The sequence below is a fragment of the Morus notabilis genome, unplaced genomic scaffold, assembly GCF_000414095.1.
Source record: "Morus notabilis unplaced genomic scaffold, ASM41409v2 Scaffold306, whole genome shotgun sequence".
Lineage (NCBI taxonomy): Eukaryota > Viridiplantae > Streptophyta > Magnoliopsida > Rosales > Moraceae > Morus > Morus notabilis.
This window is the reverse complement of record NW_010359946.1, coordinates 340,772-348,838: the sequence shown is the minus strand read 5'-3', so window position 1 is coordinate 348,838 and position 8,067 is coordinate 340,772.

The following is an 8,067-nucleotide window of genomic DNA, read 5'->3' as shown; positions in this document are numbered from 1 at the left end:
GAAGGGATTTTTTGTTCAAAATTCAAAATTGGAGATAAGGATTTGATTCTGTTTTGAAGTCTGACTTCTACTCTTTAAATATGAGAATGATAGAAAATTGTGGACACAATTTTTGAAACATATTTTTCAGCCCTAAGAGTTAGGTGGCCGAATTTCTCAAAGCAAAAAGAGAGAGAAAATATTTTTCTCCAAAAATTCCATATCGTGCAAGCATTGGTGTTTGTAGAAATTCGAGTGTTTAAGAAACCTGTTTTGTCTCACGTGTGCCCACACACACGTCTACGTAGAATCAAGGAATTGACGTGGAAGACTTTGGTATTCTAAACACAAAGATTGGAGCAAGGACTGCTCGTGGTCAAAGAATTCAAGTTATCATCCGAGTCAGCATCCAGGTATTTTTTCAGATTGAATTCTTGATGTAAATTAATGCGATTAATTTATTCGTGCATAAATTAATATAATCTATAGAGTATGTCAAAAGTTTTATGAAAATTTTTGTTATACACGATCCTCTATTTTTCCCTACCACGCTTCCGCACCCGAATTCGATTCGGGAACCAGCAATATCTGGTAGGGCACGGGCTCTGGCAGCCTGAAAATGATCATTTCCCCACTGCCCGCCGCCGGTGGAGGAGTCGTCATCGCCGTCCACCGGATTTTTTTTCAAATTTTCCAGTGTAACCCGAATTTGCCCGATTATTGCCTGAAAAATGACCGAATTCTTTTGACCGATGCCCGAAAATGCCTGAATTTTTTTTACCGTTAGCCTGATTTTTGACCCCAACGGATTTTTCTGCCCGAACCCGACCGTCTCCCAATTTTTGCCCAAAAATTCAAACCCCAACAGCTAAATTTTTTTACAGTTGCCTGACTGCCTGATTTTTTGCTCGACCGACCTGATTGCCCAAAATTTACTAGTCGTTGGACCCGAAAATTTGGGGGAAAAGTTTTTTTTTCAAGCCAAAAAATTTCTTCTAAATTCCCCCCTCCCCCTAACCATTTCCCCACTCAAAAACTCTCATTCTCTCTCAATTTCTCTTAATCTTTCTTAAATCTCTCTTAATCTCTGTTAATCTCTCTCAAATCTATCTTAATCTAGCTTAAATCTCTCCCGACCTCTCTTAATCTCTCTCAAAACGCTCTCAATCTCTCTTATTTTTCATAATGACTTCTTTTGGTTATGGTGGTGATATTCCCATTGATGCCTAATTCAACATCGAAGAAGGGCAATTTCCTAATGTTATTCAAACGCAGGAATCGCAAACTGAATTTAGGGTTACTGAGGAAACTGCAAATCCGACCCTTGGTGGACGTACTAGAGGTCGTGGACGTAATGGTGGTGGCACTGGTGGGCATGAAAGAGAGGCAAGCGGTAGTGCTAGTGCAAGTGTTGCAAGTTCTAAGAAGAAATGCAAGCGCACCTCAGCAGTTTGGGAGCACTTCAACACATTCGAGGAGGTCGACAATAACGGTAACATTAAATATGTAGCTCAATGTAAATATTGTGGTGAGAAATTACAAGGTAACACTATTCGCGGTACTACACGCTTAAGAAGACACTCTGAAAAGTGTCTTCAAAAGTAAGGAGGCGGAGCCGATATCCGCCAAACGCAATTATGGTTTGACTGCCAAATCGGTAGTCTAAGCACGTGAAAATACGATCCGTAAGTTGATCATATGGAAATGGCACGATTAATAGCCACATTAGATCAACCACTTAGTTTTATTGAACAAAGAAATTGGCAACGTTATATTAAAATTATACATAATCCTAATGCGCAATTTTTTTCTAGAACTACCCTTAGGAAAGATGCATTAAAATTATATAAACAAGAAAAAGAAGCATTAATCAACCTTCTACACTCTACTAGTGGTTGCGTTGCGTTAACAGCAGATATTTAGTCCGCCATTGCCAACAAAGATTATTTAGCTGTAACCGGACATTATTATAAAGGTTTTGATTTAGATAAGAGAATCTTAGGTTTTAAATGTGTTATAGGATCACATACTGCCAATTTAATATATAACACAATTTTATCTGTCATTGATGAATATAGTTTAAGAGATAGAATAATGGCCATAACATTAGATAATGCAACTGCAAATACTAAAGCAATATAACTTTTTGAAAATGATTTAAGTTTATTCGCTAATAATGATATATTTCACCAACGATGTGCATGTCATATAATTAATTTAATAGTAAAATCTAGTTTAAAATCAATGTCAGGTCATATTAAAAGAATTAGAGATAACATTGCTTGGATTCAAGGCAGTAATCAAAGAGTACAAGATTGGTTTAGATTTTTACAAGCATGTAATTAAAATCCTAGAGCATTAGCCTTAGATATGCCCATAAGATGGAACTCCACTTATATAATGCTTGGACAATGCATCCCCTATAAAGATGTTATAACAAATTATGTTAGTGCAAAATTAGGAGCATGATTTATAGATGAAACTGATTGGCAAATTACCGAACTCTTTTATAACTTTTTAGGTAGATTTCACGAAGTTACCTTAAAGCTTAGTGGAACTTATTACCCAACGTCACCATTAGCGTTAGGAGAACTTTTAGGAATGTCTATTTTATTTAGTGAATTTAGGACACACGAGGTTATAGGAGTTCCTATCGCCTCTATGGAAAAGAAGTTTAAAAAATATTGGTCTAAATTACCCATGTTGTATGGTTTCAGTGTTATTTTCGACCCTAGATTAAAATTAGAAGGTTTAGAAAGTGGATTAGATAACTTAGGTGAATTTTTAGCTATCAACACTACTGACCATTATAAAGGAAAAATATTTTCTCTGTATATCTTTTACGAAAGTAGGTTTAGAAACACACCTCGTGTAGAAGAACCGCAACAACGAGACGACAATCCGCATTCATTCTTGAATGTTTTCGGGTTGTCTAAGAAGAAGAAGAAGAAGACGACTCAAGGTCAAGAAGAATCTAGGAGTGGATCTTCATCAAGAGGTGGTGGCGGATTCAACGAGTTAATGGCGTACCTGAGTGAGGGCTTAGTTGTAGACAGTAGTGAAATGTTTAATTTGGTTGAGTGGTGGAGGGCACGAGCATTAACTTGGCCGATCCTAACACAACTGGCAATGGATATTTTTCGATCCCGGTCTCCACTGTTGCAGCCAAACAAGCATTCAGTACAACCGGCCAAATACTTGAAGAATGGAGAAACGCATTGCAACGGGATATTGTTGAAGCTTTGGTGTGCATCAAGGATTGAGACCGTTCTGACCAACGCTCACACGATACAATCTCACCGGTAAGCCAAGAATGGATCGACGAATTTAATAAATTAACTTTTAATTTTCAAGATAATCATTCTGCTTCAAATTAAATTTTATTATTGTAATTTATAAATATTTATTTACTTTGTAATTTCTAATTTGTATAGTGTTATTGCAATCTTGCATAGACTTTGTAAGTTCATCAAATTTATAATTCGTCCCACAATGATTGTAGTCTTTTTTCCTTACCAAGTTTTTATCCCAATTGGATTTTTCTTGGTAAGGTTTTTAACGAGGCAATCATGAATTACAATTTAAAAATCAATAAAGAAATAATTTTTTTATATAGTTCGTGTATTCATTTCAAATTTCAAATTGTAATATATATACAATATATAAATATACATTATACAATATAAAAATATAATATAAAAAATTCTTAAAAATTTGGGTAGCCGGTCGGGCAACGGGCAGCCCGACCGGACACGGGCAGCCAACTGCTGCCCGAAGACCGTCCATGAAGAAATTCGGGTCGGGTCGGGTCAGGCAGCCAGAATTTTTGGGCAACTCGGGTTCGGTAATCGGACGAAAATTTAAACTTTTTGATAGTCGCGGGCTGCCCGTCAAATGTTTCAGCACTAAATCTTATCAATAGGAAACTCACAATTTTTTTATTTCATGGCCTCAATAATGTTAATTGTCTCATGTTGTAATAATTGGCAAAAAGAGAGTAGAAAATGTATAAGTAATTGAACAAGTCAAAATCTCCTAAATGATCCTTCCTTCCAAAAACCGTCAAGAACAATCGTTCCTAGAGATGTATTCAATTTTGGTGTGGAAAAGTGCATACGGAAACTTAAATTTGAGTTTTCACTATTCAACCCACACCAAATGCCATGTCATTTTCAACCTTTTTTTTTTCTTTTTCTAATATGCAAAAAGGGCCCTAAAAGAATATTTGTTTTTTTTTTATTGTTCCCCAATTTCTTATTTTTCAACAAACTTTTTTCTTTTTGTTACCCAAAAATAAAAATAAACAAACTTTCTTTTGTGTTCCACATTGTTAATTCTGTTTTATGGTTAATGTTTTTAATTAACATCAACAGTAAATGGGTCATTTTATTTAGAAAATGTAATTTGTTGATTTATATTAGTTTTTAGGACTTTGGTAAATAATAAAATATATATTTTATTGGATCATTATGTGAAAAACTATTATATGTGGGCATAATTTGTAAAATAGATAAATAGTGAAAAAGAATACAAAAAAACAAAAAACGAAAAAATAGCCAGTGGATTATATCGAGTCTCTTAAAGTTCATTTAATTCGTTAATTTAAATTTTTAATTCAAATTAAAATATAATTTTATATGAAAATTTTTTATTATAACAAAAAAATTAAATATAAATATTTTATAAAATTTTTTACTGTAATAAAACTCAATCTTAAAACAGAACTCTTATCATTAGAGAGAGAGAGAGAGAGAGAGAGAGAGAGAGAGAGAGAGAGAGAGAGAGAGAGAGAGAGAGAGAGAGAGAGAGAGAGAGAGAGAGAGAGAGAGAGAGAGAGAGAGAGAGAGAGAGAGAGAGAGAGAGAGAGAGAGAGAGAGAGAGAGAGAGAGAGAGAGAGAGAGAGAGAGAGAGAGAGAGAGAGAGAGAGAGAGAGAGAGAGAGAGAGAGAGAGAGAGAGAGAGAGAGAGAGAGAGAGAGAGAGAGAGAGAGAGAGAGAGAGAGAGAGAGAGAGAGAGAGAGAGAGAGAGAGGGGAATACTCTCTCATCCGGAAGCCTCAAAATGGTTGATCAGTCTGAAAACTAATTGAGACCATTGGATGAAAAACGGAGGGCTGGATTTCTTGAAGGGTAACCTAAAATTCTGAAAGAAGGATAACTAAAAGAATTATTAGAATATTTGGAAGAAGTTGATTAAAAAAGAAAGGAAGTACATGCACTTGGCTATACTCTCCATCTTACTTGCAGGCTTTTGTTTTGTTTTGTGTTTTTTTTTTTTTTTTAACGCATTGCAATGAATTACGTGAGAACTGATGAGAAGATCATCATATATACCACCACGATTATTACAGCAAAACCTTTTCGCCCAAAACCATTTTACAGGTTCTTAAAAAACCTTTTATTGAGTTTGGATAATATAATTAATTGGAGTAATTATAAATTTGGCCACTGAAAAATAAAAATTGTCTCACTTATTCCATATAATTTAAAATGACACAAAATTAGCCTCCAAATCATAAGATATAAGTTTGATACTTCCGTCAATAAAACGCTAATTTTTTTAACAATTTTGATCATATATAGATCACATGGCTAGTCCGTAAAAGAAATTATAGAAGACAATGGACGTGGGAGTTACAAGCAAAAGAGAAAAAAAAACACTTAGGGTTAGAGTGAGAAAAAAAATAAATATATTTTTTATATTACCCTTTATTAAGTGGTCACATAACTCGCATGTGATTAAAACTAAAACAAAATTTGGCATTTCAAGGACATAAGTACTTAAGTTGCAACTTAAGAAATGTTTAGGAGTCAATTTGGTACTATTTTGAATTGTAAGAGGTAAAGTGAGACAACCCATATTTTTCGGGACTAAATTTAAAATTAACCCCATTTCATTCTTTGTTTCATGGGAGATTGAGAAATTTATTGGACGTTTGGTTCACGGATTCAAAATTATTCTTGATTTACGTATGTTTTTTATGAGAGAAAATACTGTAGCGAGACAGGAACTATGATTCGAACCAAACACAAAATTAGTGTGGAAAGAAGTCTCAGTGGCCTTTGAGCGGGTAAAATTATTTCTTCAGTGGGTTTTTCTTCTGAAGCTAGTATAGGTGATAGATTATTACAATTTTTTATTTTACATTTAATATTAAGTTAGCAAAGAGTTATTCTATGTTTTTGCAGCAAAATTACCGTGTATTATTAATGAAATATATATTTTTTGTGTCAATCACTGTGTTCTATTAATAAAATATTATTTTTTTCAAATCGCGTGCAAATTTTATCTTGTTTTTTACACACAACTAATGGAAAAGATTATAACTGAAACAAAATTAATAGATTAGAGATGATTTTCTATGATGCTTTAAACGTCCTGAAGCAAAGTTAGATTGAGAATCAAGTTCATGAACTATTTGTCAGATTAACCTTTGGTCTAATTAACACTGATTAGTGAGGTTTAATTAACAATAGAGAAATAGAATTGTAATTGGTCATTTAATTATTGTTAGGCTTTTTTCATGGTTGCCACTTAAATTTATCGCATATGTTAAATCAGTGACTGAATTAGAAATTGTGACAATTGAAATCACCACATTGCTCCGCCCCACTCCATTATTGGCGGGTGTATGTCACAACCGCTTATTCGGCATGCGGGACGGTTTCAATATACCCTTTTCAGCGGGTGGTTGCGGATTGGAATTTGAAACCGTGATCTAAAACCGTCCCGCCGCTTAAATATTATTGTTATATTTTTATAAACGTTTATTTTTATGGAATAAAAAAGCTTGATTTAAAGTTTAAATCTTTTTGGTTTTTTGGTTAGAGATAGAGATTGGATGAAATAGACTAAGAGCTACTGGTGGAAGAATAATTTGGGAAGAGAGAGAAAAAATGGAAGTAAGTATCGGTGCCATTTTCAACTACTAACAAAAGAAAATATGAAAAAATAGGAGTGCATCGATGGCGTATTGAGATCAAGGATTACTTTCTAATAATTTAAGGATCAATAATTTAAAGGATAAACCTCACAGATGGTCCATAAGGTTTATCCTTAATTTTACAAATTTTTACTATAGTGTTTACTCTAAAAAAAAAATTTAAATTCAACTTTTTCTACAACAATATTTTCTCTCGTGTAAATCCACTTTTTAACTTAATTTATCTCTAGAGCGAGCAAAACGAATGAGGCCTTTACTTTTTTTTTTCTCTCTGCCAATAACTCATTTACAATTTCATTTATTAATTACTTTTCCATAGCATACAAACTTGTCCTTGATCGAGTTTCAATTCAATTATGGGTGTTCGCGGTCAAATTAAATCATTTTTTTACATAAACCACCGACCAAATAAAAAATAACATTTTCTTTTAGTCGGTTTGGATGGTTTGATATTTTTGACAAAAATCAAATCATACAAAATTATTAATAAGCAGTCTGGACTGTTTTGTTTGATATTAAGACTAAAAAGATTTCAATAATTCACAAAAATTATATAACTGTTAATCCCTAAAGATAAAAATATGATTCAAGCTATGTTTACAATATAATTCAAAAATAACAAATATCTAAAAGTTCACCATTCAAAATTTTAATACAAACCAATAAAAATGTAGTAGGGTGTATTTTATAATTGTATGACCTCTATTATGACCAACAAAAATTAAAATAAGGAAAAAATATTTTAAAAATAAACAATTATATATGTGTATTTTTAGGCGGTTTTGGGCTTCCAAAATCACTAATTAAACCGTAAAAAAAAGTTGACCAAACCACTCAACAATTTAAAAATAATTAATAATTAAGTTGGTTTGGTTTAATTATAATTGAGCAGTTTCAGCAGTATGTCAGATTTTTTGAATACCCCTAGATTCAATAACCAAAGATGTGGATTATGCTGTGTCTATTTGGGTTTCCTTTGAGCTATAATCTTCTCTATTTTCATGTAGTGTTATTCTATAATTTCTTCAAGACTTATGATATACGTACCGATGGAGGGAGGTGAGGGCCCCTATAGATTTTTAATTTTTTAATATACGCCCCCTTCATTAATAGAAATTTCAAAATATCTCCACTAATTTCAATCTAA